Below are 18,435 nucleotides of genomic sequence, written 5' to 3'. Positions count from 1 at the left end.
TTCTCTAAGAAATACAAATCACACATCTGAATTACCTCGACAATAGTTATTGAAAATATGGAAATAAATATTTAGTACTTGACAATTTGGAACCTTTAGCACCTATGGAGGCACATACATGACTGCAAATAAAACTTACCTTTTATTCATAAATTGGTAGGTTTATTCTTTACAAATGGAATCTTACCATGCACGTTGTACTTTACATGACGAAAACCAACCCAGTGTGATTGATCGGTGTCAACTGAATCCATGTATGAGCCCTTCAAGGCATTATCTCAAAGGATCCCCCAGCACCAGCATTCAGGAAGGCTTTCTGCAACATATACAATGAGAATAGTTACTCTCTGTAGCACTGTTGCACCTGCAGAACAACACCTTTCTGAAAGGTTTCGGAATAACACAAAAGTTCTTTTGTTTGTGTGTCCAGCTTAAGTTTCTAACAGCTACAGAAAAGGCATTTTTCACTGCATTGAAGGATGTTAGACAATATGATAACCAAACTTAATTTAACTCACTGTCTCATCATACCTGTGAAGATCTTTGATCTATACAAACTGACTTTTAAGCTTTCCTATAATCGTAATTTCTGTGAGTTCTTTGTGGTGGTTTCCAATGCTTTTTTTCCTATAAAATCACTCCCTGATGTAGCTCTCTTGCAATAGTGAAATGAAAATGAGTTTGATTTGTCTCACAAGAATCCTTAACTCTAAATATAAATCACGTTGATTTCAGATATGCCTCTGAGGAGGAGAGAGAGAGTGGGGAAAAAGTAAAACGTAAATGCATTCAACTCTGTGTGTGAAAGAAGCCAGCTAATACTCTCCCTATAACTGCAGACATATCTTGTTGTGAGGGCATTTTTGGTTTTAGTTTCATTTTTCAAATTCATCTTTTTTTTCCTGCCTTCAGACACGTCTGTTTTCCCTGGGGCACCTTCCCACAAGGTTCATTCTGCACCTTGTTTGCTCATTAACAGCATGTGGAGCCCACACAAGGATGTGACAAAACCTCTGCTCAACCATTACAGGAGCAGTGAGGACCAGCACAACACTGGAATAAAAGCAAAGCTAAACACAGCAAAGCAAAAAAAACCCCCAAAACCCAGCTGAGTTCGTTCTCCAACTTATCTGCCACCTCTGCTGTGTATTTAATTATTAAATCTAGCAAAATTTTTTGTGTTGCTGTCAGACGTTACCAAGCACAAACACTGGGATTTCTAACACAACCAAGGGAAGAAATTTTGTTAAAAATGTAATCTGACATAAATTATAAGACATTTAACTATATCCTTCTTATCCATCAGGTACAATACTTGGCAATTATGGCATTATGTTTTTAACAATAAATTGTCTGATTCTCTGGGCTTTTTGTGGAAAGAAATTTTCAGGCCTGATGAACTTTTAGGGGTAGAAAAGGCAAAGAGAAAGCACATTTCTGATTTCTATACGAATCAGTAAGAATTCATTCTTTGTACTGTTGGCACAACATTGTGCATTAAGAGACAAATCACCAGAGACAGGGAGCTGGTGTTTCAGCAGACCCCCTCCTCAGAACTGGCTTTTTAAAAGAGTGATAAAACTCCTTCCCACAAGAAAAAGATTTCTTCCCACACCTTCCAAGAACATGTTGGAGAGAGTGCAATGAATACATGAGACATAAATCATAAGAGCAAGCCAACACAAAGAGCCAGGACTCCATTCCTCTAATAGTTATATCAAATACCAGAAAAGAAACCTTGTTTAATCAGAGTCAGTGCATACCCAAGCAAGAGAATAGAATAGAGCAAGAGCACTCTTAAAAGAATAATACTGAAATTTAGTATAGAAACTAAGATCACTTCAGGACAGCTGCAAGTTCTTCCTCACCTATGCACAGAACTCCATATTCCTGCATCATCCTCTCTGCGGCCATGAGCACTCAAACCTGCCCACTTAACTCCTTTACCCCTCCAGTCTCCACCTGTAGCTACTCCACCTTCTCATACATTCTACATTTCTCTTTTGAGTGGCTTTTTTACCATCCATAAAAGCAAGAGAAGCATCCTAATCATTTCCCAGGAGCCTCTTCTGCATCACAAATGTCCATCTTGCAAGCAATGTTAATTCTTCACGCATTTTCAATGCATCAAGCCACAGAAGGTTCAGTGGAGCCCTACAGTCATAACTCCAATGCACCTTTGCTTCATTACCAGGGTGAGATTCAGTACTAGAAAAAAGCACATCTCTTCCATATTTGATACCTTCCCTCAACCAGTACAGGATCACTTGTTTCTTTTTGCTGTCTCAGGAAAATATGTTTATGTGAGCAACCTTTAGTTGTGATTTAGAAGCACCATGTTTTGTAAAACAGACATTGCCTATTTTACAAACAAGCCCTGGAAACTCAGTGATGGCCAGCAGAGTTTGCACTGTAACAGTGGTTGAATTGGTCTGTTCTGCTTGTCATTGCCACTACAGGCAGCAAAAAGGAAAAGATGCCTCACTAATGCAACACTAGATTTCACTAATGTTATGCTCATAGCAATGCCAGGAGCACAGGATGAAACAGTAGAGAACAAATGAAGAAATCAATTAAAAATGTTCGGCAATCTATTGAAATAATACTACACCACTCTGTAACACAATTAACTAAGCACCAGTCTCACTGTAACAAATTTACTAAGCACTGAAAAGCAAAATAAAATAAGAGAAAATGAGAACTGTGACATAGCTCATTAATGTATGGTTACTGGTTAAGAGAACCTTATTTTCTTGGGAAACCTGTGTAGCCATCAATCACTTCTTTTTTTTCCCATTTATTTAATTTTTTAACCACCCTATGCAAAGTGTGTGATCGTTGTTCCTCATCATAAAGCAAGTCAAGTTTTCCAACTTTCTTTCAGGTACTGAAGCAAAAAGCGCTAATAGAGAAAAAGTGGCAACACATTGTTGAGTAATGTCTTAGAACAACTTGTCTTTGTGACACAACCCCCTCAGCAGTGAGCAGGACGTGACAGAAGGATGTAACACTGCAACAGACTGATCACTTGGGGTAAAGCTGAGGCTCCACTGGGTGACAATGTCAGCAGCAGTGACAGCAAAAGCATCCTTTGTGTCCACTGAGCCTAAAAGGGAATATGGCATCTGCTTTCCCTGTGAGTTACAACTGCCCGTGCCTACAAGCAAACTGTTTTCCATGGAGATCACCCTTCCAGCCTGTCACAGCTGATGGCTCTCACCTTGCTCTCTTTTGGCTGCAGCCCAGCTAAAAGCAGTCTAGAACTGTGGGAATACATATATATCCCTAATTTGTACATATAATGCCTTCAAAACTCAGCCTCCATTGCACAAATGGGCAGATTCCTCTTTACAAATACAAATGATAATTTTTTTCCCAGCTATCAGCAGTGCAATTATCCCTTTGGTGGAAAGCAAACTGAATGAGATAAAAGAAATGCCTGTATTTTGTAAAAAGTAACATTGCAGGGAATGATAAATATGCACCCAATTTATTCAGAATAAAACATTTTAGTTACAAACCAGTAAGTCCTCATCTTCACAAATTGACTTTACTCGGCAATAAATTTGAAGTGGAATAGTAAAAGAGTTCAGTTTTGCAGACAAACCAGCTACAATATCACCCAACAATGTAACTGTACCACAGGTATTCAATTTTATTTTTGCAGTCCAAAGACCATATTTTTTGTTTTCCATTTCAATACAGGCAGACAGTGATGGATTATTACAATTGTAAGTCCACACTACACATCCTGTGTGGTAGCACACGATAAAGATTTTTTTTCCCCCTTTTTTTCTGTATGTGTGCAGCTCCATGCCCAATTATTTGTGTCAAAATGACAGTACAGTGAGTTTCCACAGTATTACCTATGCTGCAAAGTCCTCTGGTACAAGTGATTTTTATGCTCTTTGAAATCCTGTGGTCGGTTTAGGGATATGGTAAAAATGCATGACTGAAAAACGCTTTCAGAGATTTATAATCTATTACTTGGCTGCTGAGGCACATCTCAGTGGCAGAAATAGGACATCTGATGCCCTTCAGCTACTCTGAGATCACACAGAGCCCCTGCCTGAACATATCCATAAGGCTCAGAAGTGACTTCCTGAAATTAAAGAGCAAGCAGAATTAATATGGAGTCTGCCTCTTCTGCCTTGTCTAATGATGTACTGGAGAATTTCTTTGACTTCAGCTCTCTGTGGACAACTAGCCAGCAGTACAGCTCACTGTGGCTCCATCACAACAGTGTATGTGTCACTGGGCCATACAGTGAAAACTGAAAATACACCTTTCAGCATTTGTTCTGTCCCTCCCTCACATGCATTTTTGCCTTTATATCTTTTCTGTGAAAGTGAATACACAGGACAAGATTAACTAGACTGACTAAGACTTCACCACTGGCAAATGTTCTAAAACAGAAAGATTTGATGGCATTGGAAAAAAAAATTAAATTATCCAAACCAGAAGTTCTGCCTTTCAGCCACTGTAACACTATTTCACTTTAAGTCTTTGTCTAATTATTTCAGTGTCAAGGTACTTCAGACACCAACTAAAACTTTACACACACATGCATTAGCATTACTTAGACATTTTAGTACCAGTGCTCATGCAACAGCAACAGGAAAAATATTTATATTCAAATTCAAATGCTTGTAAAAGAGACAGTGCAATATAATCACACCCTAGCACAGACATTCATTAGCAATTACATTTTTTACAGTTTTCTAAAATGCGAGTCATGAAAATCAAAAGCACATAATTAAGAGCAACATTCAAACAAGAGTTTTATTTATATCTAGTCAACATTTCAGACACAGATAATTGCAGACCTTAATAACTGTGATTTGATTTATTAAAGATGTATAAAACAAGCATGGTGGATATGCAAAGTTGGTTCAATTTCTTTCAAAAGAAGAACATGTATTAAAAATCAATTAGGGAAGGGATGGGTTGGTACAGGAAGCCAATAAAGAGATGCATCAGCACAGAACTAGTAATTAAAAATAATATTCCTTTTCATTTAGCTCCTTAATTATTAAGTTTTTCATAACTGAATACTGCTCTATTTTAATCAAATGCATTTATATATTTGCAAGTGTTTCATAAATTGTGAAAATTATAATACATCATGGTAATTTAAATTACTTGGTTTTGCTATGCTCTAACTCTGTTTAGTTTGAATACACTGTATATTTTCTGGTTTTTTTCACTATTTGTCATGAGCATTTTTAAACAGGGACACAATGAAGGTAAACAGTGGGCAGAAATACATTTCACTGAAGATTCATGCAAACGCCTCACAAAAAAACTTTTTAATTAAATAAGATCCAGGTGGCTGCATTTTGACCAGAAAAGCTCCCATTTCCCAGTTTTGTCTCTACCAAACCCAGACAGGAAAATGAGCTATCTTTGCTTTTAGAAACTGGCCATAAATGTAACTTTTCACCATACAACCCTAAAGGGTGTGTGGTGGTACCACCATCCCCCACACACACACACCTTGGGCTGCACCATCATCTCACAAATGCTCGTTTGGCCTCGACCTTGATGAACAGCCCCCAGGCTGAGCTCCTCTGGAGCTTACCAGAACCACTGTCTGCTCCCTGGAATTTGTGCTGGCTAACAAGCTCCTGCTTTTGAAAAGCCTTAGAAAATTGTTTTTCTTGCCGGAAAAACAACCCAAGTGCAACAACGTTTTTGTTGTTGAACTTTCAAAGAAAGTTATCAACCCGAATCACGGCCAGGATGGAAAATTACTGTGGTGAAAAGCAAGTCTCTTGTGACCCTACAAAGAACAGTCCTGAGAGACCCTTTGAGCTCTCCTGGAGCACAGCAGGTGTGAGCAGCATCTCTGAGTGGGGCCTCTCAGAGCCAGTGAACCCTGAACTTCACTGTACTTGGAAGGCCAAATAACAACAACAGAGCCTGGGCTGATACCCCCACGGCCCAAAGCTCAACCCTCTGCCTGTTGAGAACATGCAAAGGCATCTGATGAGACTCCCTCACTGAACTCGAGGGGAATTTTTCACAGGATATACCTGTACATACTCCTTTATGTCTGTGTGTGTGCACATGTGAATATACTGTAACAAATGTGCTGTTGATGTTGGTCTCCTAAATTCTTAAATATGTTAGATTCATAAGTAAGTTAGGCCTGTGAGTTACTGTTGTGCTTATAGCAAATTCTACAGAGTCTTCTGTTAAACAGATTAAATTAATCTATCAATTAAGTGCTGTTAAATTTAAGTGCTGTTAAAACTTTTAGGCCTAAACTCTCAGTCAAGTCTGGGGCAAAGTTTGGTGAGGGAGTCCACTCCGAACCTCGTGAGTCAACAGGAGGGTCTCCCTTATTCCTTTTTATCCTTACCCTTTCCCATCCTTACCCTTTTCTCATCCCCACCCTCCACAAAGACACTGATTTCTGTTCTAGGTTGATCAATTTTAGATTTTAGTCCAATTTTTCTCTGTGTGCTTTAACCAACTAGTAAATAGTAGAATGAGCCTTTCCCTTTTCTTTTTCTACTCTCCATTTCCAGAGGCATCATTGAATTTTTATCAGTCTGGGATGTACATATCTAAAAATTATATCCTTCTGCTAGCTAGGAAAGCCCCACCACTGGCAGATGTATATCAATGTAATATAAAACGCTGTTGCTGAATACACAAAAGTTAAAAAAATAGAAAAGCCCCAAAAGCAAGCCATCAACTCCTTTTCTCATTGGTAAGCAAAAGCAAAAAACAAAACAATACTTTATTTCTAAAAAAAACCCCATGTCTGAATACATATAAGCAGGTATTGGGGTTGTTTTTCAGTAAGTGTCATTTTTACAAACTGATTTTTCATAGGTTTGTACAGGTTGTTTCTTTAAATTCATGCTCTCTGGCCAAATTTGACAAATTCCTTGATGCTGTAATTTTTCAACTGTGTGTTTATTGAATGTAGAGGTCAGTGGTTAGAGGGATGAATAACCTTGATCAGTTTTCACTGCTGTCAAGTAGCACAGTAGATGGGGTTTCTAAACTCCTGCGATTATCCAAGAACTATAACCCAAACTGACTCTTCCTCCTCCACCACAGAAAAGAGTAAAAAAAAAAAAAAAAAAAAAAGAGTAGGAGGTTGTAACACTAACTTGGTATTTTTCAAGCTCACGATTTTCTGGGGAGAAAAGGGGAATTGAGGAAAGGAGACCAACTCTTTTTTTTTTTTGTTACTTTTATCATGAGGTTGGAAATGCTGAGTCACTTCTGCTCTGTATATCTGTGGCTGCAAACAGAACACATGGTATGTGCTAAGAATTTCACAAGGAAGACACTAGAAGTTTTTATACTGACAGATGCTGAAGTACCTCATTTTACTCATATTAATCATGAAATTTGGAATGGACAAATTGGAATAGCAATAGCTACAGGCCTCTGATCTTAGATCCAGAGAGAGTCTAGTCACAATGGTCTGGCATGGTCCCAAAGGTAATAACTGTTTGACAAAAATCAAAGCTTCTTAATTTAGGCTTGGTACCAAGTTAATTTGGCTAGATTTTATCTGGTCCTGGTCAGAAAAGACTATGCAGTGCTGTTTTATGTGAATTTATAAGCTTGGATCTCACCTAGCTTGAACATCTCTGCGTTGAACTAATTTTCATGGCACACGCTTTCACCAGAGTCTGTCTGATTACCTTCTGGAAGCAAACTGGAATTGGAAAAGTGCTACTGGCTGAGAAAAGCAGAGGACCAAGCAGTTTTAACAGCATTGCTCTGTCAGATGCCTGCAGAATTACAGCAAAATACAGTCCAGCCATTTTTTGGACGTGTACATGGCCTATTTTCTTCTTAAACCTATAAACAGGCTGAGTTCTGGCATGAACTTTGAAGATAACAGCATCTTAAAAACTGTTCCAAACATTTTACAAAACGAGAGCCTTTGGTGGGATGGTTTCCATAGGAGCTCCTTTATGCTGATACTTCAGTGCACTTCTGCAGTACTATTTTAGACTCTTTCTCAGTCAGATGTTTGGTCTGGTTGTGTGAAGGACAAGACAACTGTACTGGTCTCTACAGCAAGATTATGTTTGTGCCACTTGTTACTCTTTTTTATTTTTTTTTCTATTTATTTTCAATAGCATTTTACTGTTTTGCCAGGAAAGCAGAAACCACCACCAAGATAGGAATTTCTCAGTGTATTTAAAACTACTATGTAGATTCTCTGAAAATACATAGTTTTTTGAGATAACTCAAGTTAATCAAAGAGATAAGAGAAACAGGATTGATACTGAGCTATTCTGAAGCCTGGGGAGAATAAAATAGATATATCAAAGAACAAACATTGTCTTCTGTTATTCTGGCTTCTTCTGCTGGAGTGTCTCTCATGCATTGTCACTGAAATGCATGGTAAAGGTATATGTTCTGTACTTACTTGAAATTTTCTAATAAAATACAATTGTTAAAAATAGAAATAAGTACCGAACAATAATATAGCTATATCTGACTCTACTGAACAGCACTTGATTGCTCATTCCTCTTCTCTTCACAACAAGGGGTGTTCTTAGAGAAGACTAGGTCATGAGACTGATTCTGGGAGAAAATCCAGATACACAAATTATAAAACTCTGACTAAAAAAATATAAATCAAATCATTGAAAAGAAAAAAATCCTTGGTTGAGACACTTCTGAATAAAATGTACAATAAATTTGGAGTCTTGAGCCAGAAACACCTCTTTTTTCATTACTCATTTGTTAAGTGTTTCTGTTTATGTAAACAAGCACATATAAATGATATGGGCTAAACAAGCAGGCAACAGTGACTCAATTCTTGTTCTAGACGTTTGAGTATTGCTGAAAGTATTCTTAGCTTTAATTCTTCTCCTGCAGTTATTGATGCAACCAGGAACACAAGAGCTACTAACAAACATCAGCATCCCATCTATAAAGACCTGAGTTATGCAATGTCAGAAAAGCTGCTGTATGTGGCTCCCAGAATAGGTCCACATTAATTGCTTACAGGAGGGGAACAATCAGAATTTTTTTCACATCACATTCTCTGTTACAGAGCACGGTGGTGTTCCAGGTTCACAGTACCCACAGGACATGGAATTCTATATGATCATTATCAGACTCGACATCAAAGAAGACAAATGTAAGGTCAAAATAATGGAGCTTATTTAGGGTACTGAAAAGGAAGCTGTAACTCCATGTCTGATGGTGCTCAGGGATTCTCCATCCTGGTGTACTAAGAGGACCAGGTGTGAAGTGACCATTGGCAAAATAAGTTTGGAAATTCTTCTGTCGTAACAACGATGTTATGAGACAATATACTAATAAGAGTATCAAGTAAAGGCACATAACTAGCTTTAGCTGAGGTCTGCTAAACTTGCAAAAGGATCAGATGTTGTCATCTGTGCCAGCAAAGGGCTAGAACTGACAATGACCATGGCTCTTCAGTCTTACATTCTCCTTTGGAAGAATCATCCAACTGTAAGAAAAAAAGTAACAGCTGGAACAAACCAGCCACAAGAAAGTCTCTATGGGTGAGACACTGGAAGAACCATCTCTAGAAGAAACATTGTCATATTTCATAAGTTTTCATGAATATTCAATACAGTAAGAAATTCAGTAAGGAATTACTCAGTGGTGCTCTGGGAATAGCAGAAATAGTTCTGTAAGTATTTCAGGAGAAGAACAATTTGGCATACATTATGTAAAAGAAACTCCAAGTAATCTTTTAGTCTGAAAGTACTGGAAGACTTCCAAGGATCAAATATTTGGGTAAAACTGTGTGCCTAGGGACTGATCAGGGGTACACTTTTAATGATAAAATCTGACTGTTGTGAAGACTAATTATTATAGACTAAAAAAATAAAATGCAAGTATTGCCAGGCTGTGAACGAAGAAGCTAAAGATTTATCTGCTTATGCAAAGGGCATTATTCTTACTTTTCTGGACATTAAGTTAGGAAAAATATTGCTGTATAATTGCAAGGAGATAAAATAAGAACTCTTATGCAGGCTGCATAATTATAATGCTTCTTGATACATGACTGCACTGCACTCTGAGAGCTGTTACTGACAGAAGTGACATCATGAGAAAACCATCTTCTTCAAGAGTCTGGCTTTCTAGTTTTTAAGAAAGAATACAAAGGTATTAAGACACACATTGTAATAAGAAAAGAAGAATTTTGCCTTTATGCTATAAATACTGCATCATAATTTTTAATCTCCAAACATTTCTAGCAAATCAGTTAATGGTTACCTTTTTAGAGAATAATGAGACAAAATAAAATTGTAAGGAGTTTTCCAGCCAGAATGATCCTGGTATCCAAAGCACTTAAATTCTACATTTTTTCTTTAAGAAAATAAAAAAAAAGGCATAATATTTGCCTCATTCTAGAATGTAAGAGATTTAATCCTGCTCCCCTTCAATTCTCAGCAATAATTAAAACAACACTAAATACACACTAAATTTTGAAACTTATCTCTACTGGAGAGAATCAAGGTCCAGGCAGAACAGTCCCAGGAAAATATCCCTGATCAATTCCTGACAGACTCCTCTGGCAATGCACACTGAACATCCCTTAACAGGAAGATTTAGCCAACTGGGGATCCTTCCACAGATGGAAAAAGAGATGGAAGTGGACCCCTTGAAAAGAATCCAGGCTGGCATTTGTGGTAGTCACGAAAGGTCACGGGACAAACGACAGAATGGAATCGGACGTGAAGTTGAATTATACATGAGATTAAAGCAATCTTGGTGTTATAATAAGAACTGCTGTGCAGTGTCAGGCCAAAGGGACAAACAGCTGTGAGAGTTGCCAGTGGGGCATGTCCAGGGGAGAGCATGGCAATGACAATATCTCTGATGTATGGTCATGATTACTGTATGTCTGAGCAGCAAATTGCATGTGGAGCTAAAGAAGTTAATGGGTACAGGACTATGCCTTTCCTAAGGTTAAAACAGCCATGTAACATCCCCCAGGCCCTCAAAGCCCTGCTTTTCTCTCATGCTCCATCATAACAGACCTGACTAAAACACAACCTGCAGGTTAGAAGACTCTTAAATGATCTGTCACATCGTATTTGTGACATATTGCACTATAATATGGCACTCGGAGGGAGGACTCCACAGAAAGGTGGATACCACTGGCTCCTGATGGAGGGGGACATGCATTAGTTCACAGGTGACCTTTAATATTAGGCAGCCTTGACAACTGGGCAAAGAATTTTGAATTACAATTCCACAGATTTGCAACATCACTGGACAAAAAAAATGAAAAAAAAAGGTAGATAATGTAGATGTTTAGTACTCAAAAGACAGATGGCAGATGTCACTTTAGTGTGTTCTGATATCATGGTAGCACAAGAGACCAACTCCTTTTCCTCACAAAATTCTGCACCATAGGTAAGGTGGAAAAACCTGGAAATTTGATAAAAAAATGATAGATGGAATTTTTTTTATTAAAAACTTTTGAGTATATCAAGATTTATCACAAACCACCTCTCACTGTTGGCAAAGAGTAGAAGAACCACTCTGTGTTTTGAAAGAGTCTGGACTCTTTCTGAGTCTGAACTCAGAAAGTGGACTGGGATTCTCTTAGAATTAAATTTATTGATTTCTTAATCCATAACATCTTTTCATTTGGAAAATATCCTTCCTTTTCATTAAATTTTCCCCTTATGTTTTTGCTTTTCAAATAGTGAGGAAAAACATATTTTAGGGGAAATTCTTTGGTCTTAGTTCTTCCTCAAATTACATGACATTTAGACATGCCTGGTAGACAAATATCTGTTGTTTTGATAATTCTATTGAGATGATGAGGTCCAAAATTAGGCCAAAGTATCTTGTTTTTATAATTAATAGCTACTATGTTTCCCATGAGGTTTATGTTTGGATCTATAAACTGTGTTTAATGATAAATTAACACATTAACTAACATATGTTTTAGCTGTTGGGCTGTCACAGTACTTCTCCCCTTGCCACAGCTATTGATAAAGAAAACAATGAGACATTAAAAAAATCAAAGTACAGAAAAAAAAAAAGAATATCAGTCCTCAAAGTAAACTATACCTCCCTATTATAATGCCCTAGTCATGGGGCATTTACAATCAAAGAATAACAATGCCAAAGAAAATGACTACGTATGTGAACGTCTGATGCTGAAAAGAAAACTGATTGATTAGAACAATATTGAGACTTAAAACCACCTAATCACAATCAGTAACTTTTAGTCTGTAATCTACCTGCACAACCAAATGCATATGAAAAAAAAGACAAAATTGCACTAGTTCATTCACAGGAACATGAAGCTGAAAATCAAAATGCATGATGGCAAAGGCTTCAGTGCCCATTTCTTTAAATATTAAATAGCTGAAAATTAAAGTATCAGAAGTCCAGACAAAGGGATATTACGCTCCACAAGATCTGCCTTTGAACTTTTTGTGACAGACTGGTTTGCTTTCAGATGTGTGAAAAGTTTTTCCTCTGCAACAATTCTCTGAAATCATTTCTACTGCTTCACTGATGGTAGAATGTGAAATACTCCCCCTGGGGAAGCAGGGAGCTGCAGCTTGTCCCTACAAGCTTTTCCCCAAAGATTTTGGTCACACCAGAATCTTCTCTAACTACTTTTCACAATCCTGTAACGAGGAAGTAACAACATTTACCTGCCTTTTGGAGATACTTCCCAAGTGAGAAACACTGAGTTATATCTCTGATGAGTGACATCAACAGAAATACAGCTAAAAAATTCATCCTTTTCTTGTGCTAATAAATGTACAAATTTCAAATGCAACCATTTTATTCTAATTAACAAAACCCATTGATGCCTGCATGAAATTCTTTTAAGTTCCCTGTGCTGAGAACTCCAAATGTGGCACAGAAACAGTGTCAGCATCATTTTTTTTTTTCCTAAACAGAGCTCTTTTTAAGCAAGCTGCCTCAGAGGCTGAAGGGCATGGAGTTCAGTGTGGACAACAAAGCTTCCCAAATGCCAGGACATGCTGCCAACAATACCTGGGAGAACTAAGAGTGAGATAGCAAGACAAATCTGCACACACTTTGGTCACATTGAACAGCACAAGTAGTCACAGATAGCTTGCAACTGCTACTCCTCTGAGCATCAGGTTTGTCCTCTGCACCCCTAAAAAGACAAAAATTAAATCCAGGAGTAAATCGTAAAGGGTAAAGTGTGTGGGATTTGTGACAGCCAGAAACAGCTGGTTTAAAGAGCAAAAACTGGTGTAAGTTCTATGGCACTTTCTGGAAGAAACATTCAGAGCTGTCAATTACCTTTGGTTGTCTTAACAACCTCAATGTATTCAAGCATGGGACCAAAAAATTTAGGTAAATCAGGAATGGAAGTGCTATTCAGAGCAATAAAACATCATGAAAAAATGTGTCCTTCGCAACGAATATCACCTTCAGAAAAGGCAAAAAGGGGAATCAGAGATACACAAATTGATTTTATGATCATTATTTAATGCAGAATGACATGAGGGTCCTTTGAAGCTGCAAATGACTCTAATCAAGCTATAATTACCTGTTTTCATCCTAAATCAATTCCCTCATAAGCTTTAGCTGAAATCAGTAAGGTAATAAACGTCAGACCTGTGAAGTCAACATGAGAGAAAGTTCATAAGCATCTGTTCCTTAAAAGGATTTATGTACAAACTTGGGCATTTTTTCCCTGAAAGCCTGATGATGGATGTGTTAAGGTTCAGAGCTGTGCCTGACAAAGGTGGACACTCTAAAGCACAAGAAACGGAGCCCTTGTAGATGAAAGACAAACAGTGAGCAAAGCCTAACCTCCTGGAAATGATTATACCTCTTGTCCAAAGACAGCTACAGTTTACTTTGTTATCATATTAAAATGTTGGTAAAGCTACTGAATGGTATCCAGTTTCCCCACAGAAAGCACAGCAGACTGACAGATCCTGGATTCTAACAGGAGCTTGCAGAGCAATGTGACAATTCAGGGAGGCAAACTTCACACTTGGTGTACAGTAATTCCTCTTGAGGAATAAATCAGAATAATTGAGGGGTATTTTTTACCATAAAAAAAAAAAAAAAAAAAAAACAAAAAAAAAAAAAAAACCCAAAAAAAAAACCAAAAAAAAAAAAAAAAAAAAAAACCTTAATATTGACCAGGATCAGCATTTTTTATCTAATTGAAACTGAGCATATAGATGGGCTCCAGGCTGCAGAGCAGAACCCACAGCAGGTCCCCACTAGTATCTTTATAATCTTCAGGCACAGTTTTAAATGACCTTGTTTATAACCATAGCCGCCTTTCCAGCAGAAAAATTTAGAGTTCTGTTGGTTTCCCTGGCAACTATTAGTAATGCAAGAAAGACACAACATAGAAAAATTACATTTTACCTGATCCTATTTCCAATAACTGTTAATTCCCCTCTCATATCAAAGGGAATTCTGCAATAGAATTTTCCCTCCCGTGTCAAGGGTGGCAGGAGTAACAGACAGTGCAACACTCTACCACAGTAAAGGCCTTTTCATATCTCTTTAACCATCACATCTGATTCTGCCCAGACAGGTACAAAACAAAGCCTAACCTTTTCAAGAAGCTTTCTGCTTTTCATCTGTGTGGGTTTAGCTCTGTTGTGTTTCTGGGGAGACTGAGGTTGAGCAAAATGCAGATACTTCTCCGTGTTCAGCTCTTAACCTTTTTCCCGCCATACGTGGCGTTTGAGCAGTGCTGTGCAACAAGCCCACTCCAGAAGTCAGTTCAGCCTAATTCAGCAGGACTGAGGTGGTGACTCCTCTGTTTATTCTTCCTCATTATTATTCTAACACCAACTGAATTTAGTTTCTGCAGAAGCCCCACACTGATATCTTCTTTTCCCCCAGTACTTGTCCTCCCAGCCTGCCTTTGCTGCTTGTACAGATTCACCTTCTCAACATGGATGTCACACTCCAAAGGGAAACGAGCTGCTGAGTTGTGAAATCTGTGTGGGTTTATCCTCTCTTTGGCACAGTCAGCATTTATAGGGACAAGGAATACTTGGTCACGTTGTAAAGCTTTCACCACAACCCAGGAAGGAGCAGAATACCTTGAAATTTAGAGATGAAAGGAAACATTATGTGACAAGCACAGCTGTGAAGAGCAGGGCAAATCCACCCCCCAAATAAATAAATAAAATAAAAGATTGGCAGAGAGGAAGAGGAAAGAGTTAAAGATAATACACAATGTGAACATTAAGTGAGTCTCTAGGAGGAAATGGAATTTCAGCCCTTCACTGACAGATCTGGAGGGGGAAAAATTTTATATATATTTCTGAAAGCCTGTGTTTACAGTAAGATGAAAGGGATAGAACATGGAACTAAAGTGAACTTTTATGTGGGGGGAACAGAGGTAACAATAACATACAGAAGTTCATAAGGTTTTTATAAAAAAATTTAAAATATCTGTATAATTTTTCAGCTATAAACTAGGTATTTACATTTCAATATTCCCTCTAGAACTTCGAAACCATTTTCATATTTTTACAGAATATATGGACAATTCTTTATTCAAATTTGTCAGGGAGCAAAAACCAAATGAAGACTCTAACCTATTTAAAACCCTGTGTGTTCACCCACAGGCTTTTCTGTCTGTGCAAGCCCACCCCATTAACACAATTTTATCTCCAGACTAATTGAGTCAAGCCAGATGCAGTCAAGAGCAGGGCAATACACCTACTCTTTCCAGGCATTTTTAGCCAATTGGATGCACGAAGCGTGGAATATTATTAGCATTCTTTAATGAAATGCACCCAAGGAAACCTGTATCTTAGTGGTATAACTCAGCAGCTCCAATTTTCAAAAAGTAAATCCAGAGAGAGCATAAAACTACTTCATGAACACGGAGTGAGAACAGAAGAGGGAAGAAACAAATTGTACCAAACTGGCCCTCTGTGTACCAAGTGAAGCAACAACCAAATCCTCTGAGTGCATTGTCACGCTCAGAAAGGATGCTTGCTTTGTCTCTTCTGCTAACTTAAGGATCTGAAGTTCTCTTCCTGCAGATACAGTGCAGTGCAGACTGGTGCAGAGATGTCTGAGCAACAGGCAAGCCCAGTTTGCTGCAGGATAAATGCAGGAGTGAGGTACTAATTAGCACGACCAGCCCCAGCACACGGCTGGTTCCATTGTTAGACCCCCCTCTGTGCCAGGCAGAAGTACCAACTCACTGACTGTTGGGTTGGACTCTTCACCCAGCATCAAACTGTGCTATACAAGCCTGTGCTATGTAGAACTTCTTAACAGACTCTGTGCTATGTGTTTTTCTTTAAAAAGACCAAGATCCCAGGAAATACTCTCATCTTTCCCCTGCCTTTTCTTGGAACAACATCTGACTTTAATGTTTACTGAAAAAGCAGCCTAGAAACATAATCTGAGTGGCTCAGAAACCTGAAAGCCAAGTGAAGAAAATAATCGGGGTAAAAATACAAACCCATCAATCATTCGATCCACGGAATTTGAACATCTCTATATGAGTCTGTATTGCAACTCCTGTAAATCTGACCTTCAGAGAAGAAGGGTATAGTGTAGGCATTACTCCCAGCACATCTTTTGGAACTTTGCTGGTATGAAAATACTGTTCAGTAGTTTCAGTAGCTCTGCTGTCATCTCAGAGACACAGTCAGTCTTACATCACTGGGAAGCACACAGAGAACATAACACAGATATCTATTACTCCTTCCTCTAACTAGTTCCCAGTTTTAAAATAGACTAGTGAGGTTCCTGTCGTGGCAAGAGTTGTGGACAATTGCCTCTTGAAGACAAATTTAGGGTAATTCCCACTGTCTCAACCCAGCAAGCAGAAATGACTGTACCAATGATCATATTGGATTTGATCTTTAGCTCTCACTAGGAAGTGCTGCCCTCTTTACAGACATAATTTGCAGGTCAAAAGTGATGACAAGTGCACTTTTGTGGCCTCTAATTCTATAACAAGTCATTATATTTAGGTTTCTGATTACACTTATTCAGATGTCCAAATGACAAGCTCCATTAAAAAGTTATTGTGATAAGAAAAAGGGACTAAACCACAGAAAATTTCTCAGTATTTTGGTATTATCCACAGGGCCACATCATTTCACTATGACAATGCTGCCCAAGAGGGGGAGAATCCCTATTTTGATGAACTAAGATAATTAACTAAAGAAGCTCACTGATGAATTTTCACTCAATGACAACACTTCCACAGTCTGTGCCTCTCTTTGGGAATTGTGGCTTGTGCAGAGAACTGACAGGGCAGAACAAGGACTTACAAACCAGTTGTTTAACCACACCCTTGAAACTGTACAGAAAAGGACAAGTCAGTCTGAATTTTCTCTCTCCTTTTCTTTGGGAAAACACACATATTTCTTTTTGGTGTCATGGATGCATAATGCTTATTATGATGGAAACCAGCAATTTTAATTAGCCTCATTAGGTCATAGAATCATAGAATTATTTAGGTTGGAAAAGACCTTAAGATCATTGAGTCCAGTCACAACATAGCACAGGCTGGAAAAGACAATATAGATATAAAGCAAACATAGCTCTACTTGGAAAGGCAGAGCTACACAGATTCTGGGGTACACTACAAAGACCTCCAACTAACTCCAAAGCCAAAAACAGTCTAATTGCATTTTACTCCCTTTGAGAGACAATTCTTTGCAACAAAGAACCTTTCTACTTTGATATTTGAAAAGTTCTTACAAAAAAATGATTCCTAGTAAAGGCTAAAATCTTTTGACAGCAGTCAAAAAGTTCAGGAAAAACATAATCAAGGTATTGAAGCTTTCAAAAGGTCCTTAAGGCACAGAGAAAGAGTATTGGGTTATGGGTGTTGCAGAACTCATATTTTTATTAAATAATGGAAATTCTAGCCCCAAAAACTACCAAGTCTTTGGGATAAAGGACCTGTACAGCAAAATTCATTCAGCAATATTTTTGTTCAGCTGTTATAATCATTTCTGCAAGAAATAACATTTTTCTCAAGCTTTTCCTTTACAGTTACTAAAAAACAAAAAAAGGCACATCAGGACTGCAACCTTAGTTACTGCTTTAGTATTAATGATAACAGTTAAGTTGCTACTTAGAGCAAAACAGCAATTTTTGAAATGTAAAAAGATTAAACCTTGGGTAAAACGTATTTATGATAGGAACAAGGATTTTATCCTTTCAATGATATCAAGCATCTAGCTCAGTTTCAGTAATTTTATTTCTCCTAATAACAGGAAGTGCTTCAATGAATTTAACTTTGTTAAGTGGAGACAAGCCTTGTTTTGAATGTTGTTCGATGCATCTGGAAGTCTACTAATGAAAAAAAAAAGAATTAAAAAAGGAGACATTTATTAGTGCCCTAGAAATTGCTCATCCTCTGAACTGATAAAACTAAAATTACTGAGTATATTAAGACTGTAAAAGATTTAAAAAAAAAAAGTGCTCACAGAAAAGGAAGAAAAG

General features: G+C 37.8%; 1 long non-coding RNA gene across 1 annotated transcript; it reads left to right on the top strand.

The window, feature by feature from the left end:
* The first annotated feature begins 3,035 nt into the window (after window positions 1-3,035).
* Window positions 3,036-13,003, top strand: LOC108499393. Its single transcript, XR_001875522.1, has 3 exons — window positions 3,036-3,136; window positions 9,041-9,127; window positions 12,900-13,003. It is a non-coding gene; the product is annotated as an uncharacterized LOC108499393 (long non-coding RNA).
* Window positions 13,004-18,435: the final 5,432 nt, after the last annotated feature.

The sequence above is a fragment of the Lepidothrix coronata genome, unplaced genomic scaffold (genome assembly GCF_001604755.1).
Source record: "Lepidothrix coronata isolate B3197 unplaced genomic scaffold, Lepidothrix_coronata-1.0 Scaffold73, whole genome shotgun sequence".
Classification (NCBI taxonomy): domain Eukaryota; kingdom Metazoa; phylum Chordata; class Aves; order Passeriformes; family Pipridae; genus Lepidothrix; species Lepidothrix coronata.
The sequence above is the reverse complement of the archived record's forward strand: the minus strand, read 5'-3'. Positions and strand labels throughout refer to the sequence as shown.